The 20,201-nt window shown below is 38.7% G+C and overlaps 1 long non-coding RNA gene and 1 other non-coding gene across 2 annotated transcripts in view; one reads left to right on the top strand and one right to left on the bottom strand.

Annotated features, from left to right (window-relative positions):
- The window catches only part of LOC111092390, a 92,569-nt gene that overhangs the window by 66,415 nt on the left and 5,953 nt on the right, over window positions 1-20,201 (top strand). The gene's annotated exons all lie outside the window — the stretch shown is intronic.
- LOC119866015 lies at window positions 1,701-1,808 on the bottom strand. The gene has a single exon (XR_005378954.1). It is a non-coding gene; the product is annotated as a U6 spliceosomal RNA (small nuclear RNA).

The raw sequence follows: 20,201 nt of genomic DNA on the forward strand, positions 1-20,201 counted from the left end.
GTGGAGTCAGGGAAGGCTTCACAGGAGAGGTGGTATTGAAAGAAGAAGGAAATTTGCTGGAAGTGGCACGGGTAAGAAGTGATTCTTTAGAGGGAATGTCTGTCAGGTGTACACATACACAAGGAACAAAGAAATGTAAGACGAAACAAGAAAGATGACTCTGAAGTGGATCAAGCATCAAGGAAAAATCAGTCTCATTGCATCCAGACACCTCAAACACATCAACATGTCTGAGCTGCTAATGCAACTCAACAATTGTCCATTGATTCTGAAAGTGTATACATTCATTTGGGAAAGCATTGAGGAGCAGATGGGTTTAAAGTGTGATTGTGAAGAGACTCCTTTTGCTTTAATAGACACAGAGTAGTTACTCTCTACAGGTACTATACTAAGGACATGGCAATTTCAACTCAATCCTCACCACAGCCTGACAAGGCAGTTATGTTTATGATTTCTCACTTACAAATTAGGAAGTTGAGTCCCAGAGAGATGGAGTAATTTGCCCGAGGTCACACAGCTGGCCAGTGGCAGACTTAGGATTCACAGCAGAGTCTGGACACCTTACCACTGAACAAGATCACCCTGCAGACATTTGGAGCAGAACAGTGGCTGAAATTGAAGGCCACACTGGGAGCTTGAATTTGGTCTGTATGGTAACTGGGAGCCACTTAGAGCATCTAAAGTGGACATAAATATGGTTTAAATTGTGTTCACATAGCTAGTTATTGGCTGAGCCAGATAAGAAAACAAGTCTTTTGCTTCTCAGTTCAGTGTTCTTTGCTCTTCCCCAAATCTCTTGTAACTGGAAAGAGTATTTCATGGTTCAGTACAACTTCTCAATCTGTTCAATAATGATTTAGGAACCGGGACTCTTGAAGAAGAAGCAAGCAATGGGGGTAACTCATGCCTTGCCACTCAGGATTTATCTGCAAGGTACTCTCCAGGTTAAGTCAAATCAGTTGATTTCCCTACATAGGTCATTTTGAGGCTAATCTAGAATAATGCAAAGCATCGTTTGTAGTTTGACTCTCAAAACGCAATATATAATTAGAAGCAGTTAAATTTTTCCATCAATTCAGCACTGTTTTTTTACTACCATGAGCTATGGCTGATCTAATATTTTGCTGCATGGTGTGGTACAATTTAAATATACATGCTGACATCAGGACAGACAGCATTAATGCAGGCAATATGTCTGAATGAAAACACCATTATATTATTACTATGAAAAATGGCTATATCAGCAGAGTATTAGGGATGGAGGCTGAGTAGAAGGACATTAACCTTGCACTCAATTTTGGTCTCACATCTCTGACTCCCTCATGTAGTTATTATAGAACATAAAATGCATAATAGTTTAAAAAGTCAGGGGAGGCACAATATAATGGTTATCTTAGAAAAATGGTAGGAGCAGCTGGCAGCTTAATTTCAAGTTTTGTGGAAATGGTTTAAAATGGACACTGTGCTAATCATTTTCTACAAAAAAAAATTAAACATTTTACTTTTGGATGAATTTACACTTTCACTGAGATATGTTAAAAGGTGCTAGGAATAATAAAAACAATGAAAACTGGAGCAGCCTGGCTCAGTGGTTTAGCGCCGCCTTCAGCCCAGGGCCTGATCCTGGAGACCCGTTATCGAGTCCCATGTCGGGTTGCCTGCATGGAGCCTGCTTCTCCCTCTGCCTGTGTCTCTCATTAATGAATAAATAAAATCTTTACGAATTTGTATGTCATCCTTGCGCAGGGGCCATGCTAATCTTCTCTGTATCGTTCCAATGTTAGTATATGTGCTGCCGAAGCAAGCACTAAATAAAATCTTTAAAAAAAAAACACAATGAAAACTATAACATCAAACCCCCTGTCTTAAAGATGTCCGCCAAGGAAATTAATGAAAAAAGACTGGATGAGGTGAAGTTAATTTTGAAATTGAAGGTGGTTTCAAAGAGCAAAGCAGTACTAGAATTTGTATATGGAGTGTAGAAAGACATGACATGGAGAAAAGTCAGGCTCATTTTGGCAGGAGGTGTGCAGTTCCTGGGGAAGTTGGTGGACCAATGTTATGCACCCTAATCTTACAAATCGTCTCTGGTGAGCTTAAGTGGACACATACAATATATATTTTTGGTGAGTTTTTTCAGAGTAGTTAACTATCAAATAAACAACCCCCAAAACTATGGTTCCTTGAACGTGTATGTGTATGTATATATTTCTTTCACTAAGCATCTTTTTCTCCAATGAATGATCTATACAGTTTACCTCCCTGACTCTATGCCCACTTCCAGCTGGCAGCAGAAATAGGGAAATCGGAGTATCCGGTTCTGCTTTGTCAATTAGACCAGTAATCTGCATATGGGTTTCCTTTATTTTTTCTTGAGCCCATTATACATGTTGATGTTGTTGTTTTTAATGAAGAGTGAAAGAGAGCTGAGAATACACATTTGTATGTGACAGGTCTTTTCTATAGACTATTATTTTAAAAGGACATTTACACACACTGTACTCATCTTTTGAAAAAGCTAATGAGAATGTTTACTGATTGCCAAGCTGTAATTTCAAAGACGAAATGGTGGGAAAATTGATCTACAAGTATTAAAGTGTTCTTGGTTTTGTGGTATTATGGTGACGGGGAAAGATCACATATTTCCCAAGACTCAAATCTGTTAAGTACTCATTCTGGCCTATTACAGAGATTTGAATTTTTCTTTCAAAAATTTTTCTTGCTGACGAAGCTAGGTGCCACTAGCCATGGGATTTCAAAACTTCCCCTTAAATGGGCTTAGAATGTATATAAAAGAGAAGTTGAGCATTCCTTTTTATTTGTGGTTATCTTGGTAACCGAGAGTTGAAGAAGGGTCCATCACATTGCCAGGGCATCAACATCACTGCTGTTCTCTAGCACTTACTCCTCAGGTTTTCATACATATTAGAACTTGGCTACTAACATGGTTATGCCATGCTGAGGCCAAATGCAGAATTTTTGGAAAGATATTATTATTCAGTAGACTGAGTTTTGGGAAGGAGTTTGTTTCACCTTGCTGACTGAATTGCTTATAAGAAAATGAGGCTATTTTTGGATCTCTTTTCATTCTATTAATGTCAGCTCTGTTGAAGCTCTTTGATTCTTCTACTTTGTTGCTTAGAAACATTTTATTAAATATTGTCAGTGCTTCAATCTGATCTGATTTAAAATGTTGCTTTTATCTGTCAATGTAGAATGAACTTTTGCTTTGCCATTTTTTCCAGTAATTGTGTTCTAAGTTATTTATAGACAGAAAAAGGGTAGGTCAGTGTAAGTTTTATTGACAGAAGAATGATAGGTCAGGGTAAGCCAATATATGCCATATCTATTTTAAGGGCATAAGATGGGGGTTGGTCTAGCAAAAGTTTGTGATAGACAAAAACACTAATGATGGGTGTTCTTAACATTCTTCATCTCTGACCTTTAGAAATTAAGAGGAGGCAGACGAGGGATTCAACCCCATTTCAAAGTCCTTCCAACCACTGATCCTATTTCCATCCTGACCTGTCACCATCTACCAGAAATTCTACTGTTAGTGATATTTCTTTGATCTTGTTTAAAAAGTTATAGGGAAAAAAAATAAAATAAAAAAATAAAAATAAAAAAAATAAAAATAAAATAAAAAGTTATAGGGCTCAAAGTTACTTGGAAGTTTGTTGAATAGCTGGATGGGCATAAGATCTAGTAGAAGTGGGGTATAAGATAGGAAGCTGGTGAAAGCTGAGGCATCAGGAATGAGGAGGAAAAGATGAAAGTTAGAAGGTGGAGGAACTGACAAAATCAAGATTACATATTTCACCTCCCCCAACCCCCACATTTAATTTGGCCTGATTTCCTCAAATTGCTGCTTTATAAAAGGGTTAACTGGGTCAGTAACTCATGTTAAACCTGACCTGCTAGTCTGGGAAAACTCTAAATGCTATCTTTAAAAGTAACACCCAACTCATACCGTCTCAATAATGAAACACCGTTTGTTATTAATAGCTACATTTCAAATTAACATACTTATATTATGTCTACCATTAGAAAGGTTTTTAGGTGGTTTAGAATTGTTACTGTAATGCTTGAAGTTATTTAAACCAAATGAAATAAAACTTCCCAAATGGCCACTCCAACTAATACACACACATTTCACATTTTTATGTGATGCCTGTACTTCATACTTCCTATTAGAGAAAGGGCATTGCCATATTATACCGTGGACTTGACTGTTTTGATTCTCATACTCTGTATAACATTTAATCCTCACTGTTTCAGAATCTCTTAGCTTGCTGGCTGATTGGCTTCAACTTTAGAGCCGTCGACCTTAAATAATAGTAGCTACATCTAAAACCAATGTTTTATACTTAAAGAAAATCTTGTTACTGAAACATACACAGGAGGTCAGACTTCCTTAAAGGATCAAGTTTTATGAGTAAACTGATGATGTTTAAGGAAGAATACTTTGTCATTTATGAAAAGATTTCTGAGAGATGCTAATGGGGGCACAAGCCTGGAAGAAAATATTCAAATTAATTGTAATCTGATTATGTCAATATTACTTCTAAAAACAAATAGATTTCAAGCCATGATTCAGGAAGCAAAAGCCAATAATAACTTGGTGTGGAATTACTATTTTTGCCCATATACATCTGGGTGGTTGAAGTATTCTGATTGTATGATTAGGCACAAGTCCAAGCTGTAGAAATACTATGCTCTAAAATAGTTATGTGGGAAACCATTGGAAATGTGTCTCAGCCTCTGAGATTTCAACCTGATGAATCAGTACATTCCCCACTCCAGATATTTGACATTTATACTTCATTAGCAAACAAACATACAAAGAAACAAACAACAACAACAACAAAAAAACACATGTTTTCTAGCACTTTATACTAATGGCCATAATCGTGGTTGACAATATTATATAATTCTAGTATTCTGGGGATATCATGATGTTTGATGGTTATATTTGCCTCCCTGAGCTTTAAGACAGCTGGAAAACATAAAGGTAATGAATGGCAAGATATTTCTAGACAAAATGTGGGCCTTCTAAGTGGAAAGCTATTCATAAATAATTAATCTGTATATATGTGGGATCTAAAAACCTAAGTGTCCCTGTGAAATGTTTCTCTTTGTATATGATAATTCTCAACTTAAATTTCATGAACAGTCAAAATGTATAGCATGTACTCTTAGTTTGTTTTCTTCTTCTTTTCCCCCTTCTCCTCCCCTTCTTCCTCCTCCTCTTCTTCTGTTGTTGTTATTGTTTCAACTGATGGTCAGTTTCAATGCCCTAAGATCTAGGACTATGAAAAAGAATTATCCTTTGATAACTTTAGTGATATACTGCTTATTACTTATGACTGACATATTGAAGATAGATGGAGGTATCAGGTTTGTTTGAGGCTACTGGAAATTTCTTCCTCTCAAGTAGCAACTGAGGTAAAGTGCTAGATCTGAAAAAAAAGAAAAAATATGTATGAATGTAATTTTCATAGACCGAAGATTCTATGGTTACAAAAACCATGAACTGATTTCAGGGATGATAACAGTAATAGGAATTCTTTAGGTTTAGAGAATTCAAGTCTTTTCCATGCATATATCATCAACTAATTTATGACAAAAGGGTCAAGAATATAAAATGGTTAAAAGGATAGGTAGTGCTGGGAAAACTGGACAGTCATATACATAAGAATGAAAGTGGATCCCTATCCTACATCATATACAAAAATCAACTTGAAATAGATTAATGACTTGAACATAAGATCTAAAACCAGAAAACTCATAGAAGAAAACATAAGGAGTAAGCTCCTTGTTATCAATTTTAGCAATTATTTTTTGGATTTGACACCAAAAGTAAAGGAAACAAAATAAAAAGTAAACAATTGGGGCTACATCAAATTAAAAAGCTTCTGTGCTGCAAAGGAAACATCAATAAAATGAAAAGACAACCTGTGGAATGGAAGAAAATATTTATAAATCATATCTCTGATACAGGGTTAATATCCAAAATATAAAAAGAACTCAACTCAATAAAAAAAAAAACCCAAATAATACAGTTTAAAAATGGGCAGAGGACCTGATTAGACATTTTTCCACAGAAGACATACAAATGGCCAACATGTACATGAAAAGATGCTCAACAAAACTAATTACCAGGGAAATGCAAATAAAAAATACATTGAGATATCAGCTCATACCTGTTAGAGTGGCTATCATCCAAAAACAAGAGATAGCAAGTGTTGGCAAGGATGTGGAGAAAGGGAAACTCTTGTGCACTATTGGTGGGAATGTAAGTTGGTGTAGCCACTATGGAAAACAGCATGGAGGTTCCACAAAAATTAAAAAATTGAACTACCATATGATCCAGCAATTTCATTCCCGTGTACTTATCCACAGGAAACAGAATTACTATCTCAAAGAGATATCTACATCCTCAAGTTCATTGCAGCATTATTGTTAATAGCCAAGACATGGAAATAATCTGTTTATCAACATATAAATGGATGAAGGAATGTGAGAAGTAGGAGTGGAAATGGTGGCAGAGTAGGAGGATCCTAGGCTTGCTTCATCTCATGAATATAACCAGATAACTATCAAATCATTCTAAATATCAGAAATTGACCTGAACAAAACCAACTCCACAACTAAAGGTAGAGAAAACGCCACATCAAAGAAGTTAGGAAGTGTAAACCACCATTTGGGAGGGAAATGGACTGTGGCCACTGTGGTGGGGAGGGAGACAGTTTCAGAGAAGGGAGAGAGACAGACTGAACCACAGGGGAAAATGAATCTCCATAGCAATTGGCTTGGAAAATGCGAGGGCCTGAATTTTGTGAGCTCTTGCAACTAGTGGGCTCAAAGCCTAAAGTTTTAAAGGTCAGCATTCCTGGCTCTGAGAAAGCTTGGAGGACATTGAGGCTGCTTTTGGACAGAGGAAGGGCAAACAGCCTGTGGATATACAGCATGCAAACAGTGATCCATAGAATGCCTGGAACACAGAGTGGGGAGGTTAGTTGCTTATCTTGGAGCAAGTCCCCAGAGAGGCAGTACGCATGGAGAGACCTCTCTGGGAACAGAGTAACTGTCAGGCACCATTTCCCTGCCCTGTACCCAGAATAAACACAGGACCACCTGTGAAAACAAGTGAAGCACCAATACTCACTACCTACCTTGCTTATACCAAACCCTGCCCCTCTGTGCTCCTGTGGAACTGCCTTTCCCAGTCACACTTACCTCAGTCCCAGTGTAGTAGGCCCCCTTCCCCAGGAATTTGTCCTGAATAAAAGAGCAAGATAAGGCCATGGCTGGAGATCTAAGTGAAGCAGATATAGGAAACATGCTTGATGGAGAGCTTAAAGCAATGATTGTAAAGATACTCTCTGGACTTGGGAAAAGGGGAGGGGACATCAGTGAGACCATTAACACAGAGATAAGGAATAGCATAGCAGAGATAAAGGGCTCAATAAATGAAATGAGAAACACACTTAATGGAATAAACAGCAGGCTAGAGGAAGCAGAGGAATGAATTAATGGCCTAGAAGACAGAGTAATGGAAATTAATTGAGCTTCACAAAAGAGAGGAAAGAAGAATTTCACAAAATGAGAATAGACTTAGGGATCTCAGTGACCCCATCAAATATAATAACATTCATATTATAGGAGTCCCAGAAAAAATAGAAAAGGGGACAGAGACTATATTTGAAGAAATAATAGCTGAAAACTTCTAATCTGGAAAAAGAATCATATCTAGATTAGGAGGCACAGAGAACTCCCAAGAAAATAAAAAAAAAAAAGCACATTCACACTGAGACATATTATAATTAAAATGGCAAAGTATATGATAAAGGAAAAATATTGAAAGCAACCATAGAAAAGAAGACAGTTACATACAAAGGACCCCCCCCCCCCCCACGATTAGGCTATCAGCATATTTTTCAGCAGAAACTTTCCAAGCCAGAAAACAGTGACATGATAAATTCGACTGGGAAAAATTTGCAACCAAGAATACTCTATCCAGCAACGCTATAATTCAGAATAGAAGGAAAGATAGAATTTCCCAGACAAACAAAAACTAAAGGAGTTCATGACCATTAAACCAGTACTAAAAGAAATATTCAAGGGGACTCTTGGAGTGGAGAGGAAAGACCAAAAATCACAGTATGAAGATAGGAAACTCAAAAGCAGTAAAAATGACTATTTTTGTAAGAAAAATCAGTCAAAGAACTCACAAAACAAAATATGTAAAATATGACACCATATACTTAGAATATGGGGAGGAGAGAGGAGTAAAGAATGGGTTCAAACTTAAACAGCCATCAACTTAATATAGACTGTGATATGCAGAAGATGTTATATACAAACCTAATGATAACCACAAAGCAAAAACCACTAATAAATGTGCAAAGAATATAGAGAATGAAATCCAAATATACCACTAAAGAAAACCAGCAAACCATGAAAGAGAGAAAGACAAGAAAGGATCAGATAAAATATTCAGAAACAATCACAAAACAAGTAATAAAATGGCAATAAATGCATTTCTATCAATAATTACTTTGAATCTAAGTGGACTAACTGCTTTAATTAAAAACCACAGGGTGGATAAAAAAACAAGATCCATCTATATGCTACCTACAGGAGACTCATTTTAGACCCCAAAAACATAAAGGTTGACAGTGAGGGGATGGAATACATAAAAATACATTCGGAATAGATTAAAGACCTAAATGTGAGACCTGAGACCATAAAAATCCTAGAAGAGAGCACAGGCCATAACTTCTTTGACTTTGGCTGTAGCAGCTTCTTTCTAGATATATCTCCCAAAGCGAGGGAAACAAACGCAAAAACAAACTTTTGGGATTACATCAAAATAAAAAGCTTCTTTAAAAAACCCTTCTGCTCATGAAAGACTCCTAACTCTAGGAAATGAACTAGGGGTGTAGGAAGCGGAGGTGGGCGGGGGGTGGGGGTGACTGGGTGACAGGCACTGAGGTGGGCACTTGACGGGATGAGCACTGGGTGCTATTCTATATGTTGGCAAATTGAACACCAATAAAAAATAAATTTATAAAAAAAGAAAAAAAAAAAGAAAAAACCCTTCTGCACAGTGAAGCAATCAACCAAACTAAAAGGCAACATATAGAATGGGAGAAGACATTTGCAAGTGGCATATCCAATAAAGGGTTAATATCCAAAAAATATAAAGAATTTATAAAACTCAATACTCCTAAAATGAGTAATCCAACTAAAAATGGGCAGAAAAACATGAATAGACATTTCTGCAAAGAAGACCTACAGATGGCCATCAAGCACATGAACAGATGCTCATCATCATTTACCATCAGGGAAATGCAAATCACAACTACAATGAGACATTACCTCACACTTGTCAGAATGGCTAAAATCAATAACACAAGAAACAACAGGTATTGGCAAGGGTGTGGAGAAAGGGGAACCCTCTTACACTGTTGGTGGGAATGCAAACTGGTGCAGGCACTCTGGAAAACAGTGTGGAAGTTCCTCAAAAAGTTAAAAAATAGGGGCACCTGGGTGGCTTAGTTGGTTAAGCATCTGACTCTTGATTTTGGCTCAGGTCATGATCTCAAGGTTGTGAAACTGAGCCCTGCATTGAGCTCTGCGCTGGTTGTGGAGCCATCTTAGGATATTCTTTATCCCTCTCCCTCAGCAGCCCCCCTTTAAAAAGTTAAAAATAGAATGACGCTACAGCCCAGCAATTGCATTGCTAGGTTTTTACCCAAAGAATATACACTAATTTAAAGGGATACATGCATTCTTATGTTTTTAGCAGCATTATTTACAATAGCCAAGATATGGAAGCAGCCCAAATGTCCATTGGTCGATGAACAGATAAAGATGTGGTATATATATATATAGAATGGAATATTTGCTCAGCCATAAAAGAGATTGAAATCTTGCCGTTTGCAATTTTGATGGAGCTAGAGAGAATAATGCTAATTGAAATAAGTCAGAGAAAGAGAAATACCATATGATTTCACTCCTATGTGGAATTTATGAAACAAAACAAATGAGCAAAGGGGGATTAAAAAAGTGAGAGAGAGAGGCAAACCAAGAAATACACTCAACTACAGAGAACAAACTGATGGTTACCAGCGAGGAGGTGGGTGAGGGGTTGGGTGAAACAGGTGGTGGGGATTAAGGAGGGTACATGTTGTGATGAGCACTGGGTGATTAAAATAAAAACTTAAAAAAAAAAAAAAAGAGAGGGACTGAGGGAGAAGAAGGCAAAGAAGGCATTGAGGCAGAGATTGGAGTGATGCGTCATAAGCCAAGAAATGCCAGTAGCCTCCAGAGGCTGAAAGGTTTAAGGAACAGATTCTACCCTAAAAGTTTCAGAGGAGCCTGGCTCCGCTGACACCTTGATTTTGACCCAATGAAATTGACTTTGTACTTCTGGCCTCCAGAACTGTGAAAGAATGGACGCTGGCTTGTATGCATTTTTAAACATTTGTGTACAAATTGGTGTGTGGATATTTGTTTTCATCTCTTCTGCTTTGATACATGGGGTGGAATTGCTGGGTCATATGGTAAGTGTAGAAACTGCTGGAGTGTTTTGCAGTTGATTTCAGACTTCTGGCCTCTAGAGTTGTGAAAGAAAAAATAAATTCCTGTTGTTTTAAACCATCAAAAAAATATAAAGTTTTCTCCCCAAAATAAAGGGGAAAAAAAAGAAATGTGAGTAGAATATTATTAAGTCACAATAAAGAGGGAAATCCTGCCATTTGTAACAACAAGGATGAAACTTGAGGGCATTATGCTAAGTGAAATAAATCAAACAGAGATGCATATTTATGGAATCCATTAAAAAAAACTATTATAGAAATAAAGAACATATTGGTGGTTACCAGAGTTGGGGGATATAAGGAGGAAGGTGGACAAAAAAGGTACAAACTCCCAGTTACAAGATATGTGAGTCCTGGAGATGTAATATGCAACATGGTGTCTATAGTTAGCAGTACTGTATTGTGAATTGGAAAGTGTGCAAATAGTCAAATAGTTGTAGGAGTGGTTTTTTGTGAAGACAATAGATAACTAGAGCAATGCACTACCTCTATGACTGGGTAAGGACACTGCAGCTTGTACCGCTACAGTCACATGGGTTAGCTTGAGTAGTTTGGCAAGACCTCTGCCACTGTTGGACCTGGAAGAAGGAAGGATGGACAGTGCCTGGCCCCTGCTTCCACAGGCCACTGCCTTCCTACTGGATCTCTAGATATGCTATGTCTTATTTGCAGAGCCATGTCCTAGGTGCAAGGGAAGCTGGTAGAGTATTAAGCATTTTAATCTTCTAGAGTGAGAGCTACCCTCTGTCTCATGAGGTGGAGGATTCTTGAAACACAAGAAGGGGTCTTAGATATGAAGCTGCCTAAAAGAATGGCAAAAGACCAACTTGGTGTGCACTGCCAAAGGCAGAGTGGAGATGGACAGAATGAGCTGCTTTCTGCCAGACTCCGCTGAGAGCACAGGCTCTGTACTGCAGAAGAGTGGTATGAAGGAATCTTGAGTTCTGAAAGGAGGTGCCGTGCTCTACTAAGGCATGACTTTAGGGTTGTTGCACCACATGATTTCATTTGAATCCTTGGACTTTGAGTTAGTACTGAACTCCCTCATTTTGCAGATTCCCTAGATCATATCATTGATGTGACCAAAGTCCTCCAGTGGTATCCCATCTCAAATTAAAGTCACAGATCTCAAAATTGTTGACAAGGGCCTGAGAGATTTGCTGCTTCCTTTCTTACCTCCTGCTGCTCCCCATCACTAGCTCACACTGAATCCTTGCTGCTCCTGGAACACACTGCATACTCTCCTCTCTAGGCATTTTGTACTCATTCTTCCCTCTACCTTGAAATTCCTTGTTTAGATATCCACTTTGGCTGCTCTCTCAATTTCCTCAGGGTTCTGTTAATATTACCCTATTATTGAGGCCTTCACATAAAGACCACTACATATGGACTGGGACCTGTCCCCACCTACCACACTTCATTTTCTCTTTGCCCTGCATTATTTTTTGCCTTAGCAAAAATAAATAAATATCATAAGAGCAAGGACTTTTCCTTGTTCACTGCTTTGTTTTAGGAACCCAGAATAGTACCTAGCATATACACTAGTAGGCATTTAATAATATTTGTTAAATGAATGATTATTGTCATCATAATCATCACCATTATTTTGTGGTATCATATTTGATTTTGATATATTGATATATATTCTTCGTATTGATCTGAAAGAACATGAATAGAGGAGAATGGAGAACAGTACAGCCAACAAACAGGCCAGGGTGTCCTTGATCACTTGGCTGTGGTAGCATTCGTATATGATCCAGTGAGTAGATATTGGATCATCTATTAATGTGCTGGTAAGGATAGGTATCCAGTCAGTTGGATTTAGACACTTGGGCATGAATTTACCAAGGTTTCCATATTGTCTGGAGATGACAAATGCACAAATCTATCAAATTGACATGCTAAAGGTACCATGTACATTGATGTAAAGATACCAAAAGCTCAGCTGTGTTGGCACTATTTATCTTACCCAAACCTTAGACATGTATCAGCTTTCACTAATCAAGTAAGAACATTCCCGGAGGCATGACAAATGGAAATAAAAATTGGATTCATGGGTAAATACTTTCATGAATCTGAGATGGACAGGTTTAAATAAACCCAAGACATTCTGATTTATTGGTTGCTTTTACCAAGCAAGTGTAAAGAGAACATCACAGGAGATAGGGCTGGTAGTTCTTTGGGTGTAGAACTTGTATTTCTATTCTAAACCACACCATAATGATCATTAGTCATTCATGATAGAAATCAATGATTCCACTTTTCTGACAGCGTTTGTTCACTGTTCCCAGGAACTGCCTTCCCTCTTTTCTCAAGAGGGCATTTAGAACTTAAAGCTCTTTCCCTTGGCTTGTTTATTGTGTACTGTTCATTTGCAGAGTGGCCACAGTGTCCCGTGCCAGTTTGGCAGAGGGAGGAGGGTTCACGCTCACATTCCCTCAAGAATCAGCGCTAGCTCTCTGGTGACTGAATTCCCTTCCAAATGTTGGCGGTGGCTGGAGAGGCCAAGAACTTTATTCTAATCAGTTCTAGTTTCTATGGCTACGAAAGTCCCCTGAAAGAGTGATAGAAAATAAGGGCAGATTGTTCTCAATTTCTGAATTCAGTGATATAAAATGTAAAAAAAAACCAAACAAAAAACAAACAAAAAAAAACCCACCCTCTCAATCCATTCTCAAGTTGATTATTCTCTTTCTCTGTGCCCCCCCCCCCCACCATCCCCCTCTTTCTCTCTCTCTTCTGCCATTGGGATTATGGCAAATACCACTGGTAGTCACCCAACTACCGTTCATCTGTATTGTCTTTCTTTTTAATAGAACCCCAATTATGCTCACCGCTCTTTACCTTTCTTAATAGTTGCGGATTTCAGGGAGAGGTTGGCCCTATTAACAGGGGTGGTGTTATGGTTGCTATAAGCCAGTGACCAATTTAGGAATGGATGTTTCACTCAGTGCCAGAAATGAGATGTGACAGGAAGTCTGCTGAGTGCACTTATGAGAAAGATTTTCCTTCCTTAAAACAAAACAGAACTAACAGAAATAAGAAGAAATAGCCCTTTTGTATTTTCTGTTTCCAAGTGGCAAGTAGGAACAGACCATATCTGGGGTTGCTTTTGCTACCTGTAGCCTCCATAAGGGAGCCTGGTTGAGGGGCTAAAGAAAAAATGGGGCTATTGAAGCCTGGAGAAATCTTAATACTCAATTATGCTGATGATTTAATCAATCTGGAAAACTCTCCAGAGTTCTTGTTATGTGAGATTAAAAAAGAATAATCCTAATGCTGTTTAAATTGTTTGGAGTGGGTTTTCTCCTATGACAGCCAAAAGCATCCTAACTGAGCCATTTCACTTCTGGTTATTTGCTCAACATGTCTTTATAATCCCCTTCTCTTCATTGTTTTGGGGACTTTTGAACAACAGTTAAGACTTCCTAGGAATTAATAAGTCAAGGTACTAAATAGGATGAGTCTTTATTTCCTATGGAAGACAAATCATAGATTTTATTTTTAAATGCTAGAAAATTCATTGTTGTTTGTATTTTATTTTCAGTATACAAAATGCCATTGCATATTCTCATAGCATAGCGGGCTCTTAAAGTCCTACTATGTGAGGTGTCCTGTTACCCATGGGAGAGCCTGTGATGTGTGAATGGAAGTCTTGGTTCTTGAATTCCCCACAAAAGGTTTATGCTCAACTAAAGACAGACAGAAGGAAGGTAGCAAGCACAAAGCAGTTTACAGTACACTCTCAACAACAGAGAGCAGGCAGGCCCATGGGTGTCAACTGCCTGAGGCTACAGAGGTTTTTTTCTTTTTATGTGAGCAGGATATTGGGTCATGGACAGGGGTGGTCTCTAATGAAGGCTGCTTCCAGTCATTCGGGGGATGAGGACCTTCCACAGGTCAGGAGGGGGAAGTTCTTGACCCTATAAGGTTTGTACCAGAACTCTCTGCAGCCTTCCCCCAGGGGAATGGGAGCTAAAATCATAATACAAATGCATGATGATCAGTCTAGGGGTTACCCTAGGGCAGAGGTGGAAGAGGAGAGCACTTGCTCTGTGCCTGTGCCTCTTGGCGTGTTAACCCCCGGGGTCTTGGGAGCCACAAGACCAGGATGGTGAGTGGTCTTAGAAACCATAAAGTCAGGTTGTTTCTCCAGGTTTCTAATGTGTCACCTATTTATCACTGTTTTTGCCCCCAGCTCATATCTAACTAACTGCCTCCTCTCTCAGTCCAAGGACAAGAAGATATTTAATAATTCCAAGTGTACTGAAAGAAAACATTTCTGTCAAATTGCATGTTTATATGCTCATATATGTCAGTTTTGAGTTACTAAAAGGACTTTTAAAAATCACATTAATAATTATAATTGTTCCAAATGTTCTATTTTCTTTATGTTCTCCTTCCTATTTCTGCTAATGACACTGTAATTCTCTTAGTCACCCAGACTTAAAATCTCCAATTTATTTTTGGCTCTTCCTACTCTCTTACTCCAGAAACAATCTGTTGCCAAGCCCTCAATAATGCCATCTTAGAAATACTCATACATCCTTTCCTTTTTTTTTTTTTCATACATCCTTTCCATTTAACTTAGTTCATCTAAAGCCTTCTGAATTGCTTTGCAGAGAGCCTCTGTGTTCTCTCCATTTTTCTTTCTTTTTGTTTTTGTTTTTTTAAGATTTTATTTACTTAGAGTGTGCAAGCAGGGGGAAGGGCAGAGAGAAAGGGAGAGAAAGAATTTCCAGCTGACTTGCTCAGAGTGTGGCGCCAGATGCAGGGCTCCATCCCACAAGCCTGAGATAGTGACCTGAGCCAAAATCCAGAGCCTGAGGCTCAACTGACAGAGCCACCCAGATGCCTCTCCATTCTTCTTTCTAAAGCAGAGATCTGTCACGCTTACTTTCTCCTTAGTGAGTCCACATTGCCCAAGGATAAGGTCCAAGCTCTACATGCTGGCATTCAAAGTCCAAAGAGCTGGCTTCAGCTGACCTCTCAACCATCCTTGTTACCGTTGTCCTCTTCACATTTTATGTTCTAGTCTGAGACAAGGTTCTTTATTGCCCTTTTTTTTGACTTGACCTCTCATCACACATGAGTTTCTTATCTTAATTCATTCAAATCCTAACTACCCATCACAGGTTATCTGAAATTGCCTTTTTCTTTATAAAGATGCCCTGATTTCTTCCAGTCAAAACTGTTATGCCTGTCATCCCTTGGATTTTACTGGGACTTCATTTCCCTATTAATTAAGGCATTTATTACTTTTTAATCATCTATATTACTATATATCTTATGTGCTTTTTACAAAGGTGAAGTTCTTGAGGACAGGAACCAAATCTTGTTCATTTTTGTGTTCATTTGGGGCCTAGTATTTCCTTGATTGTTACGAATACCCAATAAATAGAGTTGAATTACTAACAAGTGACCAGTTTTCTGTTAAATCCTTTTCTTATCACTATCTGAGCAATTAAAATATAATAAAGTTTTGGAAAAAAAGAGAAACTATTTGGCTCAACCAGTCCGTAATGGATCACAAGAGGGAGAATTCTTTAAGAGTAATGAATTCAGGACTGTATTAACTACAAACAGGATAGATTACTTAGCTTTTCATTTCAGAGATGTTCTTCATCTGGAAGAGAGCTTTAATAACATATATGCTTCAGCATTATTCTCCAGATTTATAAGTACTTTTTGGTCTTTCATCCAAAGATGATTATTTGAATTTTACAAAAGGATGGTTGTTTTGTTTTATTGGAAAACACCACTTTTCAATGAGTCAAGAGTCACATGCACCAATACCAAGATGAAGGACACTTTTATTTTAAAAAATACCTGGTTCTTCCCTAGGCAGACTTTTCTGTTTATCAAGGTTAGTACACTGTGTTTTACTAGTAGGTATTGTGATGAGATGCATAACTGCCTAGTTAACATTTAACATAAGGGAGATTTTATTGAACTTCTGGAATCTCTAATCTGCTGGTCTACAGAAAAACAATGCAACACGTACCCATGCTTGGGGGAATTCTGAGAAATATTTAGGATTACTCTCCACATATTCTCACCCTTAATTTTTTCCTGCTGTCTAGCTTAAATTTAATACACAGTGTAAAATAGTAGACCTAGAGGTTATTAGATCAGAGAAACTGTATGGTAAATGTACCCCATTCATTTCCAACATTGCTTATTGGGTAAGAAGATAATGTAACACAGTACCATAGTAGGATTTATTCTGACTCAGCTTCCTGCATGCAGCCTGCTTCATCCTCCGCCTATGTCTCTGCCTCTCTCTATGTGTCTCTCATGAATAAATAAAAATTTTAAAAAAACATTTGTCTGACTCAGTTTAAGGACAGATTACAAAGTAAGACTGTGATAATTGGTAAAATTAAATTCCTGAGTATTTAGCATGAACAATTAAGATTTTATTTGCATAATATTCTCATAAAAGTAAAAAGTAACTGGGCCCACCTTCAATCCATAGTTGGATCTAATAGTTCTTTTGTCAGGTGGTGACAAAGAGGTCAGGTGGGGCTCAGAGAAACACAGCAAATAAGTAGAGAGAAGCGATTTACAAAGAGAGTTCAAAAGGATTTCTACTCTGTCATTAAATAATACCAAGGGTCCAGCCTCTCATGACTCTGCAAATGCTAGAAAAGAGGATTTACAGTGAGATTGGGCAGACTGATGTTATATAAGAAGGCAGCAGCTGAGCCACCCTGCCAGATGCCAGGTCAATGGAGCACTCTGTGATCCCAGAACTTTCTCAGATTCATGTAGCAGTGATTATGGAACTAGGCCACTCAGAGGAGTGTGAAGAGTGGCCACAAATGGACTCTAGCTGAAACAAGTTTGGAATATGTCTCTAGAATGTTATTAAACTTTAGAACTGGGGATCGCTGGGTGGCTCAGTGGTTTAACGCCTGCCTTCAGCCCAGTGCATGATCCTGGAGTCCCAGGATCGAGTCCCACATCAGGCTCCTTGCATGGAGCCTACTTCTCCCTCTGCCTATTTCTCTGCCTCTCTCTTTCTCTCTGTGTGTCTCTCATGAATAAATAAATAAAATCTTTAGGACAAAAAATAAACTTCAGGACGGAGGGTAGTATTAGGACCAGGACAAATAACTGGCTGATTTGGTTATGATTGTGTTTCTGTCTGGATGGGGCATCAGGGAGGATGTGAGAGGGGATAGGTAGATTTTCATGGTTATAGATATCAGTCCCACTATTGCAAGATCACATGTGTATTGCATTGTGATGTGGTTCTGCCATTCTGAGATCTATCTTTTTGATGATCTATATTTACTGTTTCTGAGAATGCACAGAATAGCTCACAACCCTGTTGGCACTTCTTTATCTTCCTTGTTTGCCTCTGGTTGCCAGTAGGGTGCTGGGATGTACATACATGTGTGTGTACACACATGAATACATGTGCAAGTGTGATGGGGGAGATGGGGTGCCTAGGTACATAAGCAGTTAATCACATAGGGAAACAGTTCTGGGCCTAATAACTCAGGGCTTCTAAGACGAGTTTGCTCAGCATCCCAGAGAACAAGGATGAGCGATGATGATAATATCCTGGAGGTGGTAACAATGTTCAGGGTGTGGGTCAGTGGAGGGTGGGCTCAAGAAGAGGAGAATGACAATGAATTTGTGAGGTTCAGGGGTCAGGACAGTAAGGCGGAGTCAGGGTAGTGGAGATAAATGGAGCCTAATCAGTTAAGTTTGGAAAAAGAGGTGGGATTAAGGGAAATATGCAGCTTATCTTTCAAAGTCCTCTGTAATATATGGAGGAAAAGTTAGCCCACAACACAGAGCAATTCATGTTTGGACATTTTTGCGTTGTAGTGGATACATATGGTGACCAAGAATGGGTGGAGGGGCCAGAGATAATTAAGGCGGAAATATGAGTAAATGCCCAGTACCTCTTGAAGTGTACTCAGGAGTCAGTCACCAGTGTAAATGTGAGCAACAGGCTCCCTGTGAAGCAGCCAGCTAACTTGAAGACAGGAGGAAAACAAAGGTGTTCATTACCCACTGGGGTTGAGGCCAGAGCTGGATAACTGGTCCAACTTGCCGTATAAAAAGACCAAGAGGCAGGGGCATAAAAAGATAAGGGGAAACTGGATTTCTCTGAGAAAAGAGAGGAGGTAGGGAGACCATGGTGAGAAAATGAAGCAGCAGTGATCTTCGGAAGACCTTCATCTCCCCATGAGTGGTGCCATCCAACGGTGCCCTTCACACAGACGCTGGCTGTGTATAGCGAGAAGCATGCGGGCAACACCAGAATGTACAGGCTCGGGATTTCAGAATCAGTATATGCATCAGTTGGTATATTGTGCCAGTTGTGTTTATATCCTCTGCCTTCTCAATCTTGAATTAGTTCCCTTACCTAATGAGTCAATTTTCTTGCTCCTACAATGAGGTCTGTGCTGCCCTGTTTATGCCTTGAGGACAAATCGGGAAGATAAACACCTTATCATTTAGGAAAGGAAAATTAATTTATCTATTCATGAGAGTCCTAGAGAGAGAGAGAGAGAGAGAGAGAGAGAGAGAGAGGCAGAGACATAGGCAGAGGGAGAAGCAGGCTCCATGCAAGGAGCCCGATGTTGGACTCCATCCTAGGACTCCGGGATCACGCCCTGAGCTGAAGGCAGATGCTCAACCGCTGAGCCACCCAGGTGTCCCAGGAAAGGAAAATTTAAACTCATCAGCTATTTGGGGATTATTTTTCCATCAGAGCTAGTCTGCCTTGGTGAAGATTTACAGAGGAGGTAGCACAAGCTCCAGGAGCTGAATTCTCTAATCCTATTTTTTCAACAGAACTTTGTTTTTTTTTTTTTGAGGTGACAGAAATCTAGAGCAAAACCAGGGCAATCTGAACAGGTAATGTATTAACCTATAACTGGAATGCATTGACTGTCCCCACCACTCTCTGCACCGCAGAAAGGATATGGTTTTGTTCTGCTCCATCTTCCAGTGACTGTAAAGTTCTTGCAGAGAACAAGACGTGATGACATAGAAGTAATTTCAATGTCACAATTCATTTCTCTTGAATTCGTTGCAGATTTTTAATTGGAGAAAATTGTCTCACCATGACACCACTAGAGTGGACAAAAGACTTTTAAACAGCCCTTTTAAGTATTAAGTTAAAGCATGAAAGAAGAGAACATGGGAAGAAATTTACAGCTATATTCTGTTCACACAAAAAGAAAATTTACCCAGAAAAACCATCCCAAAAACAGGGGAGTCTGTACAAGCATGGTTTTAGGTTCAAAGAGATTCTTCAAAATGAATTTTTACCCTTCACTGGGCCCTATAAATGAAGACATTTAATCCAAACCTAATAAATCCTAATTAGCTAGAAGACATATGAGTTTTTATTTGGTTAACATTTCCTAAAGACCAGTAATCCTTAAGGTTCTGTAGGAAGCATTGTGGCAATATGGCAATATGGGTGTGATTCCTGTTTGTATAGAGCTCAGCCTGAAGAATCTAGTATGGGCTTAGGAAAAGTTCTTTTTTGTTTTTTTTAGAACACAGGATCATCTATTAAGCTAACTTGTAAGATGGAGGAAGGGTATGTATTGTTACAGAGGA

The sequence above is a fragment of the Canis lupus genome, chromosome 25, assembly GCF_011100685.1.
Source record: "Canis lupus familiaris isolate Mischka breed German Shepherd chromosome 25, alternate assembly UU_Cfam_GSD_1.0, whole genome shotgun sequence".
Classification (NCBI taxonomy): Eukaryota; Metazoa; Chordata; class Mammalia; order Carnivora; family Canidae; genus Canis; species Canis lupus.